This window comes from Ambystoma mexicanum, chromosome 9 (assembly GCF_040938575.1).
Source record: "Ambystoma mexicanum isolate Mex_15411 chromosome 9, UKY_AmexF1_1, whole genome shotgun sequence".
NCBI lineage: Eukaryota > Metazoa > Chordata > Amphibia > Caudata > Ambystomatidae > Ambystoma > Ambystoma mexicanum.
This window is the reverse complement of record NC_090931.1, coordinates 1,322,464,569-1,322,481,698: the sequence shown is the minus strand read 5'-3', so window position 1 is coordinate 1,322,481,698 and position 17,130 is coordinate 1,322,464,569.

Genomic DNA, 17,130 nt, shown 5'->3' with positions numbered 1-17,130 from the left:
CCATTTCTTTCTTTGTCTAGTTTGTCCTGATTTTGTCTCCATGTAGCACCCTGATGCCTACGGGCTTTGGCTCTCAATAAACACAGACATAGACATAAAAGAGAAATTAAACTGCCTGAATCTAAATGAAGGGGCACTGGAATAATGTGCTTTTCTAAAACTACATCGGGAACCGTGAACCTGGAGGATGCAGATAGTTACCTACTTACCTGAGGGATAGCGATGATGCACAATGTGCCAACACCAGGAATATTCCATTGAACTGCTTGTGTGAAAACGTATTTAAGGCCCAAGGACTGGTTTCGATCATCTTTACATTTCTGCTTCCTGCTACAAATGAAGAAACGGGTGTGCATGTTAGAACTTTAACACTTCCATTGTGTGAGAAACCCGAAGGTGTCTCTCTGGCTAGTTCCTGGGGATCTATCATCCAGGTGGCCTGAACATGGCCATCGCTATTGGATCCAGTTCCTGGGGGTGGACCAGTGAGAGAGGATCACCTGGATGGGGGTCCTCAGGGTGTGGGAGTGGGACACCAACGGGTGAAATTCGGTATCCCCCTTCCTTCAACACCTTTTCCCCCATAGTCTTCCGTAGGACATTCAAAAACATTGCCCCCATTTCGGACACAAACACTTTTGCACAACACGAGGGACTAACACCAGAGCCGTTTACCTGACATGTCCCAATACAAGGGTCAGGCAAAGTCACGCAATTGAGCAGAATCACACACATCTGACGGCTCTTTCTCTTCCCCACGAGGATAAAAGGTGGAGCAAGAGAGCACAGCACGAGCAAGGCAGACCGCACAAAGAGACAGCTATCCAGGCCGGCAGTTCAAGAGGAGGACAAAGGCGGTTGACATCGAGAGGCTGACAAGGAAAGATGGGACCTTGCCCTTTTTGAATCAAACCTGAGAAATCTCTGTAGAGTGAATCGTAAGACTGAGGACAAAGCCAGAGTGTGTTGCAGCAGATGTCAACGGTACACAGAGCATGTCGACGCAGATAAGCCAGAGCGAGGGAGGCTCCTGGTACTGGCCTTGAGTCCAGTTACGAGGAAAGCCAAGCGGTTCATCACAGCCGGTGAGTCGAAGGGAGAACCGATAAGAGCTAGGCTGTGGTGAATGAAAGTCGCATAATGAGAGAAGTTCAAAGAACTGTACAAATTGTTAAGGGAAGACTATTTGCAGGGGGGCACCGGCACCACGTGGGTGCTGACTCGAGAGACTCTGGTCGATCCCAGGCTAATTGAAACTACAGATACCAGAAGGCCGAAAGAGAGCCACCAAGACAAGTCTCAGTGGTCCTACAGGAGGTCTAGAAAAATCCCAGTACAATCGAAAGTCTTTGAACGACAAACTAATAAGAAAAGCAAGAAAAGTGAATCTTGTATTGAGAGAAAGCAAGGGAAGAGAATACTGCCAACATTGAAAGCAAAAAGAGAATAGTGAAACGGCAAGAGTGAACCTGACAGAGGGATGCCAATAGAGGGATGCCAATAAAGAGAGGCGAAGAGTAAGGTCCCAAGAAACAGTGTTGACAAACGAGAATCCAGCAGAGGGATGTCCATGGCGATCTGTTTAAAAAGACATTGAGATTTGAGAACTGCAGAAAAGCCATAGTAAACTCGGTGGAGGGAGGCTGAAAGTAACCAGGGGTCAGCGCCCAGAAGAGGGGGACCGAGGGGTGAAGAATCCTCACCCCAAGTAAAGCAAGGAAACAAACTTTCATTTTGTTGAAGGAACATTTGGTTTGGTTATTTGAATACGTCAGGTCCTCGAAGGGAGACAAGACTTGTCCATCGAAGACTCTGATATCTGAAATGGAACTGTCATCTTGTGCTGGAAGAGCTTGAGAGTGTATTGTGCTCCACAATCTCACCTTGTCCCATGATCAAAACATTGGGGAGTGGGCCCCTACTGCATCCTGACAATTTTTGTGAACACTTCTTTCTTTCTCCTGAATACTATCCAACACTCTTTTTGTATTAGTTGTAAGGATTGGCAATAGGTTTCTTAGTATAGGCCCTTTTATTTGACACCACACCACTAGAAATGCCTTATTTTCATTCGATGGATGATGCTTGCTCCCATCTTAGATTTCAGTTTAGATTAGGTGTTTTTCCAACCTGCATACAGTTTAATAAACACCCTTGAACTGTGATCACTTGTATCTGTCTTTACTGTTACCACCATGCGTTCCTCACATATGTGAGAAATGTTTTTCAAAGCAGAAGAAAACTTAGTTTGCATTATTGAAAGGAACATGAAACTGCACTTGTAAAATAAAGCCCTCTTGTCATTTTAGAAGCTTAAATTAAGTGTTTCAAATGGAGCACATCTGTACTTAAATATGAAGAAATGGAAATATGGTAGTGTTTAAATTACAATGTGATTATTATTCAGGATATGTTGAATATGTCATGTTAAAGGTTCTTATACCGCTAACTGTTGCCACCTCAGCAGTCTCTTGGCGCTCTGGCAGATCTGTAATGCAAGGGGGTGGAGGGGTGGATAGTAGGATTGAGTGGGAGAAAAAACAAGCGAGCTGTGATGTGCAGTTGGCAGCTTTGGTTCGGATACACGGTTCACTGAGGGTAGGTGTGCTTTTCGGTTGGTGGCCACCATGTGGTGCTCGGCAAGGATATGTGTGCTTTGTTTCATTCATTATTATGGTGTTGTGAAGTACATGTGGTTTGTAGTGCTGTAGATGTATGGCTGTGTTTAGTTCAGAGTTTGAGAGGTGTATGCAGAAGGTTAAGCTTTTAGTATGGTGTGTTAGTGGCAGTACACTTTCTACTTCCGCTATTCTGACTAAATGCGATCCATAACCCTTCTCCTGTCAATCATTCCAGAGTGTAGCAATTACTGACCCCATGAGTTCCTTCAGTGGGTAATGTGTTCCCTGTACCCCCGTGGTCAGGCTGTGGGCTGCCCGATTTCTGCATCCAGCCCTATTCCTTTATGTGTGACAAGTTTCACCCTCATTGGTCCGATTAAGTGCGACACATCTTCCTCCCGTTTCCACCTTTGGCCGCTATCAGGATGGGTACACTTCAGGTCCCAAAACCACCCTTCTCAGTCAGATGTCTCTCTTCTCCCCAGCCCTCGGCTGCGGCCCAGCCTGTTCCCCACTCCTTTTATGTTGTGTGTTTGTTTCATGGTGCATGGAAGTTGTTCCGACAAGAATGAAAATGACTGAGCTGCAAAACCAGGTTTTTAGAAGTTTTCTTGCTGAATCTCCAGTGGACCTAGCAACAAGTTAAGTTTTGTGAACCCTGAACATATTGTAATAGGGGGAGGCTTAAAAGTCCCCAGAGATTAGTTCAGCCATCTGTAGAGGAACATGCTTGTTTATTGTTCATCACACACACACACCCATTGAGTTAATATTAACATTACTCATAAATACATTCAAATGAATTGCAGCAAAAGCTCAGGCATGGTGTTCTGAGCTGATAGGAATCAGCCTTCATCCTTTGGTAGGAGCCCTGAAATACAAAAGTCATAAGGGTCAAAGGAATAGTAAAGATTTGAACTTTAAGCTAGGCCTGATGAAATTCTCCAGCTGGATTTTAAGAAATGCTTTGCAAACAATAGGGCAATCATTAACAGCAGGCAAGCACACATGTCTGCACCTTCCCAATTTGAAGACAATGGGGCCAATTACAAGTGTGCCGGTTCAGTAATAAAGTGCTGGTAGCACCGTATTCCGGCACTATTACTGGATCAGCGTATCTAGATTCATATAGCTGGAAACACCTGCACTGGTAACACTGCACTATCGCTGCCGGTAACACAGGCAAAGGTAGCAGCGTCAACTCTCCTGGCACCTGCTGGTAACACCGGCATTACGGAAACACAGACACATTATGAGCAAAGACTTGCCAGTGATACACACAAAACAATGCCTGTACTACTGGCAAATTCATGTTGGAAACACTGGCACTGCGTAGCAGCCAGTAAATTGGCCCAGGTGGGGGAAATAAGGCCACAGATGCACCCAATACACCCAGGTGCACCCAATACACACAGGAACAGTACTAAAGATCCACACCCATCCCAAAAACACTCCCTAACACAACAATGCTGCCACTCATTGTTGTAGCTATGGACATGAGGCGCTGCACGCTGGCGTGCAGCTGATTGAGCTGGAGCTGAAACAGTGGGAACAGGAGGACAGGGAGTGGAGGAGGAGCAGGAGGATGATTGGGATGCAAGTGGTGAGGCTGAGTCATGCTGTGATTCCCTGCACAAGGGCTACACCCTGGGCCCTGACAGGCAGACAGATACACAGCTTGTACCGCCTCAACAGGGAGACAATACTTGAACTCATAAACCTTATCCAGGATGACATTTGGAGCAGGATTGGCATCAGGACAGCCATATCACCACTGTTGAAGCTGGTGTTGGTCCTGCACCTCCTCACCACAGGCACGTTCCAGCACTCTGAGCCAGCTGCATGGCATAGCATTCTCCAGAGTGCTGGTCAGGTACTGGAGGCCCTCCTGTGCTATGTGGGCCAGCACATCGCCCTCCCAACCACCCAGGCACAGGTAAATGCCACCAAGGCCCGCTTCCATGAAATTGCGTACATGCCCAATGTGTTGGCAGCATTGGACTGCACACATGTGGAGCTGGTGTTCGTCCCCCATGCCTCAGAGGTGGTGTACAGGAACCGGAAGCAGTACTATTCACTCAATGTCCAGGTGACCTGTAATGCCGACTTGACCATCATGCACTACTGTGCCTGCGACCCAGGATCAACCCATGACTCCATGTTCCTGTGGAAAGCACCCTGCCAGCTGGATCAGGATGCTGGGTGAATACATGTACGACTACACACAAATTGCTGCACGGGTCAGAGGCTGAAGGGGGGTGATGGCCCAAATGAATGTCCCAAAGTTCCCTGTATATGCAGGACCAACCAGCGCACATGCCCAATTGACAGGCGACAACTCACATGAGTATCATGAGAATGGTAGTATTATTCAATGACCAATCCATCCCCAACCCATTAGGATATTAACATGCAATGCATTACAGATACCAGAATCTAACACCGCCACTACACATAATAAAGTGTTCCAGTAAACTGTGCCACCTAAGCCCATGGAACGCATGGCCTGGTGGGACATGGTGCATACATGCACACACTGACTGTGTAGAATTTGCAGTCACAGGCAACACCACAGTTGTGCACCATCACTCACACATGTCAAAGTAATCGTCAATGTGACCATCAATAGTTCTCATATAGCGCATTGTTTCCACTTGCATAGACTCCTGGCTCTCAGGTAGGTCTGCTTTGTGAGTAGTGTAGAGGTTGAAAGTCAGTAGGATTGCAAGGGAGAGGGGCATGAAGTCCATGCTATACCATTGCCAGCTTCAGTGTGGCCAAACTGGTAATTGGTTCTCCAGGCCTTCTGTGCATGTAAGCTGTCAAACAGCATTGATGCATGTCAAATAATGTTTAGTCTGCACTGCGGGTGTCATGCAGTGTGTGCAGTCAATGGTGTGGTAGGGGCACAGTGATGTCTACACCAGACCATGAAGATATTTATGCAGACTGGTGAGCGCTCACTAGGGCCAGTCAGTGGCAAGTCATCTCCGACCCCCAGCAATCCATCCCAGGGAGCAGAACACAGCACAGAATGGATGTCACACAGCGGCTGTTCCATGGTGCAGCAGGGTGCATTAAGGCACGGCCATACCGCAGTAACAGATGCATGATTTTGACAACAGATATAGACGGGCTAAGTGAAAGACACTGCCCTGCCACATGCATGACATGGCTGACCTTGTGTTCGCCCCCTTGCAGGTGATTCTGGATATACGCTGCTTCCATGGCTGATGACCGCTCTGAGAGATCCTTAGATGTAGGAGGAGATGGCCTACAATCGTGTGCATGTGCGAACCAGGAGAACCATTGAGCAGACCTTCAGGCTATTGAAAGCATGACTCAAATGCCAACAACAGTCTGGGGGTGCACTCATGTGCAGGCCAGAGAAGGTGGGGCAGATATTCCTGGCCTGTGCAAGGTTGCATATTATCTGCATCAGATGCAACATATGCATGCCCCCAGTTCTGGAAATGCCACCGCCAGAAGGTGAAGATGAAGAAGGCGAGGAAGCCCCAGCCAGGCGCAGGCACGTGCGCATGGATGCCAGGGATGGGTGTATTTCGCCACCAGAACTCATTGACAACTTCCTCTGAGTCCCCCTCCACAATGCGCTACCCATGCCCTTAACTGCATCTGATGCACACACTCAGTACATTCTGGTACATGAATAAGTAATGGCCCCTCATTGCTGCAAGTGTCAAACAAGATGCATTGATTCACATGTCCGGTCTACTATTAACACCCTGTGCCCCCTCTCCAAACAACCCCCTCCCCATACAGACCCTCCCCTCCCCAGAGCCTCCCCCTGCAAATCCCCCCTCCCGACACAATCATCCTGTCCCCCCTCCTCCCACACACACTGACCCCACACACCTAAAAACATAGTGTAACATATGCAGGGCATCAGTGTCATTTACTTTGCTTTTTGATGTTACAGCCCTCGCCATGGGCAGGTGAGCCCATAAGCCGCTGGTAGCGGTGCCTTGGGGTGCCCTGGTGAGAGCTTGTCGAGGTGGTTGCACTGGAAGGGGGGCGGGGGGGTCAGATCCCTGGGTCCCCAATGAACTCCAGTGTGGCCTGCAGGGTGTGTGTTAGGGACTCTACAACTGCAGACACACCCTCATTGCCCTCCCAAACCCTTTGTGCCAGCAGCACTAGGGCAAAGGTGGTGCGGCCCAGAGCATGTGAACAGCACTGGCTGCAAGCCTGCAGGCACTCCCACATCAGTCGGGAGTCCACCAGCTGCTGCTGGACCAAGTCCACCATCTCAGTCTGCCTCGCCTCCATCCCACGAATATGGGCGTGCATTTCCCTTATGTTGGGTATAGGTGGTGGAGGGGGGCTGTGCAAGGTTGAGGGGCTGAAGGTAGGCGTGGGACAAGGGTTGTGATCCTGTGAGTCATCAGTGCCATTGCCTCCATCTGCCACCTAATCCTCATCAGAGAAGGTGCCAGGATGGGCCAGTGCCTGGTGTGGAATGGGCATGTGGAAAGGTTGCGTTGGTTGGGCAGCAGGCTGTTGTGGTGCAACTGGCTGTGCGGCCAAGGCGGCAGGCTGTGGTGGTTCAGCTGGTGTTGGCAGGGATGTGGTGGGGGATTGTGGTGGTGCAGTCGTGCGTGAGCTTGTCCGTGCAGTGAAGGATCCAGCATTGTCACTTTCAGAGGATGTGCCCGTTAGGGTGAGATGTGCATGCAGTTAGTGTCCTGTGCTGCATTACAGATACAACATTGTGTGTGCCCTGGCCTAGACATAATGTCTGGTAGTCAAATTTGCTCTGATGCGTGCATGCATATGTGTGTAGTATGAGTGCACATTGGTTGTTGTTTAGCTTACCATAACTGCCGATTTTCTGGGGTTTTACTTGTAATTATCGTATGAATAGGTTGTTGTTAGTGCAAAGTAGCTGTAACGTTCCTGAAACAAAGGTTTTTGCACTGAAGTTTCTAGGCTGTTCTAAGGGCAACTGAAGCATAACGTCCCTTCACCAACGTGTTTGCACTGAAGGTGATAGGTTTTTAGTAGGCCGCTGTAAACAGACCCTTCCTTTAGCTTAGTTTTTTCAGTAAAGGGGCTAGGTGTGTAGTAGTGCACATTAACCATAACGTCCTAGGCAAATCAGTTTACTTCCTTGTGCCCAGCTTCCCTTGTCGGCAAACAGAATTTGCAGCATTTCGAAATGAACTAATTTAATTAAAGAACTTTTCCAATGTACACCAAATGGAACACATTAAATAGCTCTGATTCCGTTAGTCTTTTCTGTGAATATTTGTAATACGAAGCACTCTCTTTCCAAATGATAATGGCAGTTCAGTCAATTGAGATTGGGGAATGCCAGACAATAACAGCAGGTAGTTGCCCTAAATTCCTCTTTTTGCATTGCTGAACCACCGAGAATGTTGGTGCTGTCTGGTGGTGAGTGGCAAGGCTCTGTCTCTTTCTTGCAGATCTCCTGGGTTTCTTTTGTCACTGTTTGTCATATCCGAGAGCTGGTCCCATTCTCCGGAACTGCGCCATTCTGGTGCCTGCCCACACCATGCTCACTACCCATATGCCTACCTTTCCTTTGAAGGAAGTCAATATTGCACAAAAACATGCCAGAGCGACCGAGCGTAGCAAGTGCCCCGAACCAACCCAAGCAAGTTTGGGGGTTGGCGGGGTGGAGTTAGGGGTTAAAATGGTTTATTACACAGCACGTTTTCTGTGAAACATTAGGTAAAAGCCTGACAGTGTGAGATTGGTTTTGTAGGGTAACTCCAATCTAAAAATCCAATAGGTGCAAATCAGCAACAGTGCACAAAAGCATTTCACAATGCATTTTCACAATGCCTTTGCCCACAATATATGCCAGCAGAAAACATGTTCACAGCAGCTTTGCTCATACATTGCCATGCTGGCTGCAGCTATATAGGACAGTATTCCAATATAAAAACATACTCCTGTTTGCTTTGAACATTATGCCAGTATTTATACTATAATGCAATAATGCAGGGGTCTGCAACCTGTGACTCTCCAGATGTATTGGACTGGGACGTCCATGATACCTCTCTTTGACTATGATTGGAGTTGTAGTCCGGCACATCTGGACAGTAAAAGTCTGCAGAACCCTGCAATAAGAAAATGTTCATGCTGGCTCTGCCAATATTTGACAGTATTCCCACATAAGAACATACTCCTGCTGGCTTTGCCTTTAAAAATGCCATGCCACAATAAGAAATCATGTAAAAAAAAAAAATTACTAAAACGGCTGCGCAATGTAGGCCAGTCTAGACACAACACCCATCAAGCTTACCTTATTAAAGATACTCAGAATAAAATGACATGACAAGATACGAAATGGCCATACTGGCTGCACCAAAATGTCAGGCTAGCCACGCAATAATAAATATCCTTGCTTTATTGCAATGGCATTTTTTTTATTTGGCATCTATGATAAATGCCTAGTAAAAAAGACCATTGTTGCCGCACTACCCGCTCTCCAATCACCCACCACCCACAAAACAAAATAAAATTCCTGACCCAGCACAAACACACATGCAAACATACCCACACATCATTCACACACGCACCCATACACCCTACACTCAACTCTTTCACACATTACATAATCATAATTCATAAAAAAGGCAACTTACTTGCAGCTCCGGTTTGGACTGTGCTCCACTACGCTGTCCTGATGTGGCTCCACTATGATGTACGAGGGCACGGCAGGTCGTCGTCCCCTCACACATTATGGATAAGGCACCCATCGAGTTGACATTCCCTTCTTTTCACCACTTCAATGCATGTCTCCCACCACCTCTACCTCTCCAGTCTTGATGGTCATCGCCAGCACTACTGCGACAGTGCCATAGAAACCCTGCACTTACTAAAGCGCAGGCTGCAGTTTACAACTACTTTTTTGGGCGACAGACTGATGCTAAACGCTTTAGCACCCTCGATGAGGGCTTCCAGGACCGCTTTGCTCAGGCTGATACGTTGGGCTTCCAGGAACCTCATGGCTGGCATAGTCTCTGGACTTAGGCACTGTATCTATGCGTTACATGTGTTTCACAACTCAATAGATACGAGAACTGAAGTGCTGGGAGGTGAAACGATTGTCTAGGATCTCAAAATGTCCCCAAGTGGGGATTCAGCATTGGAACCAAAACCACCAACAGAATTGTAGTTCAGTTCTGTTCTTGCCATCTGTTGTTAACTACATCCATTTATACTAAGAGTATGAAAGAGTTTAGATCATTTTAAAATACAGGGTGACTTCACTTTTATTTAGTTTTCTTTTCCTTACTTCTACTAAATTAGTGTAGTTACATGTAATTACTCATTACTTTTTTAATACGTGCCAAGTATAACAACTATGCTCAAAACCAATACAAAATCCAATCTGAACACAAAAAAGTACCAATATCACCGGAAACGGTGGTCTCATCTTCCCACGGAGAGGTTTTCTCGCCTGTATGGAAAACAAAAGATTTTTCAACACATTGCTCCTTCTGAAAAGCATGTAGGACTGAGGCACAGGCACAGAGGATTGCTGTCCAATGGGGGGAAAACAGGATTGCTGAACACGCTTGGATATCTGAAAAGCTGCTATGGATTGGCAGAGCAAATCATGCATTTCTCCCATTGTGGCAGAAAGGAGTGGAAATTGGCACTGTAACTCTGCCATTCCGCAGGCTTGCCCGCCTGGTAAAAGACATTACCTACTTTATGACTGCAGTACCTTGTTAATTGACAACGCATTTTGGCAGGAGTATTTGGAAGTATATTGCCAATATCTGTTAAATTATAGGACTACCTGAGCACTGTTTTACATATTTAATGTTTGGTATATATTGCGCATAAATCTAGCTGTGGGAAGCAATGGATAGTTGCTCAACAGTAGGGTGTTGCAGTCATACATTAAACAGAGGTGGGTTGGGTAACAGTCCTCACAAAATAAGATTTATTATCGGCATATAATGTAGGGATTTTTTTTTAATTTGTTTCTTTATTAATCAGCACACAGGGGAGCATATACATTAACATTGCTTGTAGCTTCCCACAACATGCAAGGCACAATATCCCCTCCTCCCACCTCTTGTGTTCCCCCGTGGGCATTGTTCTCGGGCCTCATTCGGCCTGATCCGGCATCGGGGGATCACTCAGAGTGGAGGGCTCTTGCAATCAGGTGTGGTTTATATGTCAGGGCCGGGTAGATCTGATCATAGTCTAGCACAGGTGGCCAAATATCGGTAAACCAGTGAAGCAGTCCCGCTTTAGCTGCCGTGACCTTTTCGGCTATCAGAATGTCCCAGAGCTTAACCCAGCAGAGGGTCATCAAGGGCCCCTCTGCAGATTTCTAGGTGCGGGCCACCGTGATTTTGGCTGCACAGTAAAAATTGGGATATTAGCATCGCCCTCCTCCCTGATCTCGGGTAAGCGTCTGGGAGCGGGCTCCCTAGGAGGACCTGTTGGGCGTTAGCGGAATGGACACCCAAGTAACATCCTTTATTGTGGCCAAGCATTGGATCCAGAACTCCTTTACCCTGGGGCAGGTCCACCACATGTGGAAGTAAGATCCTGGGAGGCCGCAGAGACGCCAGCAGCGAGGATCCAGGGCCTGCTGGAAGTGGTGAAGGCGTAGGGGTGGGTAGTACCAGTGCAGGAGCAGTTGGTGGACCATTCTCGATTAGTGATGCAAGCGGGATGCTGTGCGCGTTCTTGTCCAAATGTCCACCCATGTGTGATCCTCTATGGCATGACCCAGGTCCATCGCCTATTAGGACATATAGGAGGGCTTAGCCTGAAAGGGGTCTTCTTGCAATAGTTTATAGAGGGCCAAAATCTTTCCCCGGGCTGCCAGGTCATTCACTGTTAGCTCTAGTGGGGTGATGGGTCGCATTGCTGCCGCTCGGGTCTGGGAGCACCAGTGCCTTAGTTGGGCGTAGGTAAATCTGTCTGTTTCCGCTAGCTGGAATGTCAATTTACAGCGTTCAAAGGTTAGGGGGCTGTCCCTTTCAAAGAGCTGCCCCAGCGTTTCAAGACCTCCTGTGACTCAAGTTCTTTGGATATGCTCCTGGGGAGAAAGTTGGGTTGAGGAAGATTGGGGATAATGCACTCAGGTCTCCCGGAATACCTCCCCATCTGCGGGCCCACTCCCATGCCTTTATCGATTATTTCGTAGCAGTCAATACTCCTGGCCAACTCCTGCGTAGGGGGGCGGGAATGAACGGGAGGAAGCGAAGGGGGAGAGGGAGGCAGGATTGTTCGATCTCTACCCACTTTGGGCGTCCTGCGGCGAGCCCCCATGCCTAAAGGTGGGCCTGTTGTGCTGCCATTTGGTATTTTCGGAGATCTGGAACCCCTAGTCCACCCAGTCTCATGCTGGCCATCATTGTTCTTCGAGGGATCCGTGCTTTCCTGCCCTTCCAGATGAAGTCGACCATCTTCCTTTGGAGCCGCTGTAGGGGGGGGAGGAAGTGGGATTAAAATTGGGAGAGAGGCGCAGGCGTAGAGAAAGCGAGGGAGGAGGTTCATCTTGCATGTTGTGATGCGACACAACAAAGATTTCCTGCGACTGCCAACGGGTGAGGTCCTTTTCCAGTTCTTCGAAGAGTTGGGGAAAGTTAGTCTGGTAAACTTTTGTTGGGCGAGTGGGGATCTGCACCCCCAGGTATGGGATTGATTGGGTGCTCCAATGGAACGGGCTTTGCTTCTCCAGAGCCTCCCTCTCGGCTGGGCTCAGACCCACCCCAAGAGCCAGTGATTTCTGAAAATTAATTGCGAATCCCACTACCCTCCCGAAGCCGTGGATTTCGGTCAGGGCCGTCCTCATGGAAGCTTTGATGTTTGTAATGGTTAGCAATACATAGTCTGCGTAGAGGGCGATTTTATGTTGCGCGGCACCGATCCTCGGGCTGCGGGTTTTTGCGAACTCGCTGGGCCAACGGTTCCATGGCCAAAGCGAAGAGCAGGGGGGATAGTGGGCATCCCTGTCTCGTCCTGCATGTAAGAGGGATTGGGTCCGATAGGCGGCCGTTAACTCTCAGCCTGGTTTTAGGGGCCTGATAGTTCGCAAGGATCATTTTCCTGAAGGTCGGGCCAAAGCTGAAGGCCTCAAGAGTGAGGTGCAGGTAAGACCAGTCCACCTTGTCGAAAGCTTTGGTTGCGTCCAGCGCCAGCAGGGCCAGTTGTTGGGAGTCCCGACTGGCGACCTCTATTAGGTCCAGTGCCCTGCAAATGTTATCTTTTATTGACCTGTGGTTTATAAACCCATTTTGATCCGGGTCTATGATGCTCGGCAGGATAGGTGCGATGCGATGCGATTGGCCAGGACCTTAGAGTATATATTGGCATCAAAGTTCAACAAAGAGATGGGTCTATATGAACTATTATCCTGGGGATCCTTTCCAGGCTTGAGAATGAGAACCGTGATTGATTCCTGCATCGTTGGGGTAACCGTTACAGTGGCTGCGAATGAGTTGAAGAGGCGTGTCAGGGGGGGCCACTAATTGGGGCCGGAAGAGTTTATAGAAGAGGGTGGAGAATCCGTCCGGGCCTGGGGCTCTAGGCTTCAAGCTTTTAATGGCTACCTCCACTTCCTCATTTGTAATAGGCGCTTCAGGTTCTTCTCTCGCCGTCGGAGTCAGGAGCGGGAGGGCCGCTTCTTGGATGTATGACTGCTGCTCGTCCAGGTCTCTCGGGACTGCCGTCATCTCCGACTGGTGGGCGACCGCTAGACATAGTTTCTCGTGGTCCGCATACCGGACCACCCCTTGTGAATCGCGAAAGCCCAAGATGGTATTTCTGCTCTTCTCTTTAGCCAGCTTATTGACCAGCAGCTTGTTAGCCTTGTTGTTATGGACGTAATACCATTGTTTGGTTCTGGTTAGCAGGTTCGCTGTGGCATCAGCGTAGTATGCCTTGAGCCTCTTCCTTGCCATCTGTAAAACCCTTTAGCATTTCGGGGACCAGCCCTTCCGTTTATGAGTGGCTTCAGCTTCCAAAATAGCGCAGGTCACCTGTTTCTTTTAGTGGAATGCAGCGTCTTGGGCGATCAGTTCCCCTCTAAGCACTGCTTTCATGGCGTCCCAGGTATTAGCCGGGGAGGTGTCCTTGTCATGGTTTTCCGAAACATTTTTTTTTAATTGTTCTGGCGATCGAGTCTCTCACTGTCATGTCCCCCAAAATTGGGTCATACAGGCTCCACTGGCGGTGAGGGTCTGGGTCATGGGACCGCATGTTTAGCATGACTGGATCGTGGTCCGAGAGGATCCGGGGCCAATAGTCATGTCGTCTGTGAAGGCCAGGATCTGAGGGGAGGCCAGCAGCAGGTTGATCCTAGAGAAGGTACGGTGCACGTCCGAATAGGAGGTGAAATCTTTCTCTTCCGGAGACAACACCCTCCAGGTGTCCACGATTTTCAGCGTGCGGAACAGATGAAGCAGGACTGTAGCTAACTTCAGATCCCTGGACATTGGGGGGTAGGGATCTATCCTTGAGGGGGTCCGGGACCCCATTAAAGTCTCCTCTGATGACGACTTGTACCTCAATGAATGGAAGGAGGGAGTCTTCTAGGTCTTGATAGAACCCTTCCTGGTGCTCGTTCGGAGCGTAGGCTGAGATGAGGGTATAAAGTTGGCCAAAAATGATGCATTTGATAGCAATAAAGCGTCCCTCCTGGCATCGTAGTGAGTCCAGGATCTGGAGTTTCAAGTCTTTTGCAAAGAAAATAGCGGTGTCTCCCTTTTTGGTTCCGTTGGATGCCAAGAATTGAAGAGGGAAGAGTCTGTTTCGTAGGCGAGAAAAGTCTGCTGGGATTAAATGCCTTTCCTGCAGGAAAGCGATTGAGGTCCCATCATTTTGTAGCCTTTGCAGAATGGATTTTCTCTTTGGGGGGAGAAGGGGGGGGGGGCTCAAGCCCCTAACATTCAGACTGGTGAACTTCAGTTTTAGATGTGGGGGCTGGCTCACCGAGCACTTTTGCTGTGGGGGGCGGGGGGAGTTAAGTCAGCCATAGCCGTGTGGGATTTGGTGCTTTGGGCTCTCCTGTGGCTGAAGGTTTTAAAAGTAGTCTCCAACAGGAGATGTGAACTTCCAACATCGGTCTCCAACGGGAGGTCCAAACCGTGACCAGGGGGACCAATTTTGAACTATCGGCACCTCCCCTAGCCACCCAGGCTGCCATCCAACAGCATAACCAGCATGGTTGAAAATCTCTCCAAGGGTAACATGGTGACATCCACCTTGGAGGAGGGTATGGACCGCATGGGGTCCGCGGCAAGCTTAAAGGATTTTAGGTGGTTCCAACGCTATGTGTTCATCATGAGAGTCCTCACTCGTCATTTGGGTTTGCAGCTCCTTTGCACCCTTGACCAGGGGGCCCATTTCAGCTTGGGGAGGTCATGTTCGAAGCAGGGCTTGTTCGGCCCGGGAAGGGCGGGTTTGTGCCCTCGGGGGAGTTCGGATGCAGAATTGATACTGCGTCGTCAAGGTGGCTGATGGTGCGGGGGGGTACCCTTGTATGAAAATTGTAGTGCCGTGAGAAACAGCCACCGGTAGCGGATCTGCTGATCTTGGAGGAGGAGCGTGAGTGGACAGAGAATTCTGTGCTTCTGGAGTGTTAAGAGGTCCTGGAAGATCTGTAGTGGGGAGCTCTGGAAAGTGAGTCCATTTCTTGAGCGGCTTATTGCTGAAATGGCCTCCTTGGTGGTGTAAAAGTGGACTCTTGTAATTACGTCTGGAGGGGGGTCTGTGTCAGTTCCCCGGCGGGGGTGCAATCTGTGGGTACGATCAAGTAGGAGCTGAGCCTCATCCAGATCCGGCAGCAGAGACTGGAAGAAGGTGCTTATGTATTCGGGGAGCTCCTTAGAGATTGAAGAGGGCACCCCTCGGATGCGCAGGTTATTGCGTCGTGAGCGATTTTCCATGTCTTCCTGTTTCAATTGAAGGATTTCGGTACTCTCCATTAGTGTCTGGACGGTGCGTTGCATCTCTGTTAGTGAGTTGGTATGATCCATGACTAGGTCCTTGGTCTCTCCCATCCTTTGCTCGATACTGCTGACTTGTTGCTCCGTTGGCTCTAGTTTGGCCGCAAGTTCAGTCATACAGGGTCTAAATTCCGATTTGATATCGGCCATGAAGGCCTGGAGGTCCTCCTTGGTTGTGAGCGTCCCTCTGTCTTCTGTGGTTTTCTGAGGTGTGAGTTTAGGGGGGGGGGGTCAGTTTTCTTCCCCTTCTCCGGGGCTAGCAGCATGGTGGAGATGTCTGCAGATTTAGAGGGTTTCAGTGCTTTGGTCATGGCTCTAAGGTGGGGGGGGCGGCTCCTGGGGAGATGGCCCAGTGTCAGCGTGCGGTGATTCCGGCCAGTATCTGCGGGATCCGGAGATGACAGTGGACGGCGCGGCTGGGTATGCCGGGGCGCCCCAGGAGGTTGTGCGAGCGGGGAGTGGTCCACTCCTTCAAGGGGAGATGAAGTTACCCAAGTGGAGAAGAAACGCAGGGTAGAAAGACTGCGGACACGTTACTCGCCCTCTGCTATAGGACTCCAGGTTGCAGGTGCTGCGGGCAGGCTCTCTCCGGCAGGTGACAGTAGGAGATGGGCAGGGGTGCCCCAGGAAGCCGATGGCGTTGCTTAGTTAGCAGGAGGGAGGGGCCGCTCCAGCGGGCCCCGGAGAGACCAGTTCACTCAGCAGCAGGGGCCCCCGGGTGGAGGCCGGTGGCAGATTGGGCCGTGGCAGGGAGCAGGGGGACCCCGCAGCAAAGCGATGCAGGAGTCAAAACCCTTGGGCCCACCCAAGTGGAGCAAGTCCCCCCCCCTTCCAGGCTCCGGGGCACGTTGTAGATACTGGCCAGGAGCCCCCCTCCAGGTGGGCGCCCAGTGGTCGCAAAGTTGCCGCCCCCACTACCAGCGGGGAAGGCACAGTGGCCTCGTTAGCAGGGCCCGGCAAGCTCAGGCTTCAATAGGGAGACTTACTTCCAAGGAGGCAGGGGGCCTGGAGGAGCCACAGCGAGATCCCTCGGGCTGGGAGGTCCCAACGGGAAGAAGGGTCGGAGCGTCCCAGCTCAAGCAGGCAAGCGAGACCAGATGGGGAGCGCCAATGAGGTGGGGCCCATCCAGTGGCCCCTGTAGGCAGACGAACTCGGGTGGGGAGCGCTGATAAAGCAGGGCCCCTCCTGCGGCTCCTGCAGGCAAGCGAGTCCAGGTGGGGAGCGCTGGCAATGCGGAGCTCCTCCAGCAGCTCCCGCAGCTCCAGGGATCAGTGCCAGATGGAAGTGCGGGCGGCTCCCACTTGGGTGCTAGATGTAGCTGGCGAGCGGGAGGGAGCAGGCGATGACAGCGCACCGATGGTGTGCATTGGAGGGGATCCGATCCCCAGAGCTGGACCCAGGCAAGCAGGACGAGGCTGGCAGGCTGCAGGGGTGGGGACTCGCAGTTGCGGCCCCCATCTTAGGTTGCAGAGCGAGGCCCCGGGGGAGCTTTCCACGCCGCGTTTTTTATGAACCTGGGGGCGTTAAGCTCCCAGGT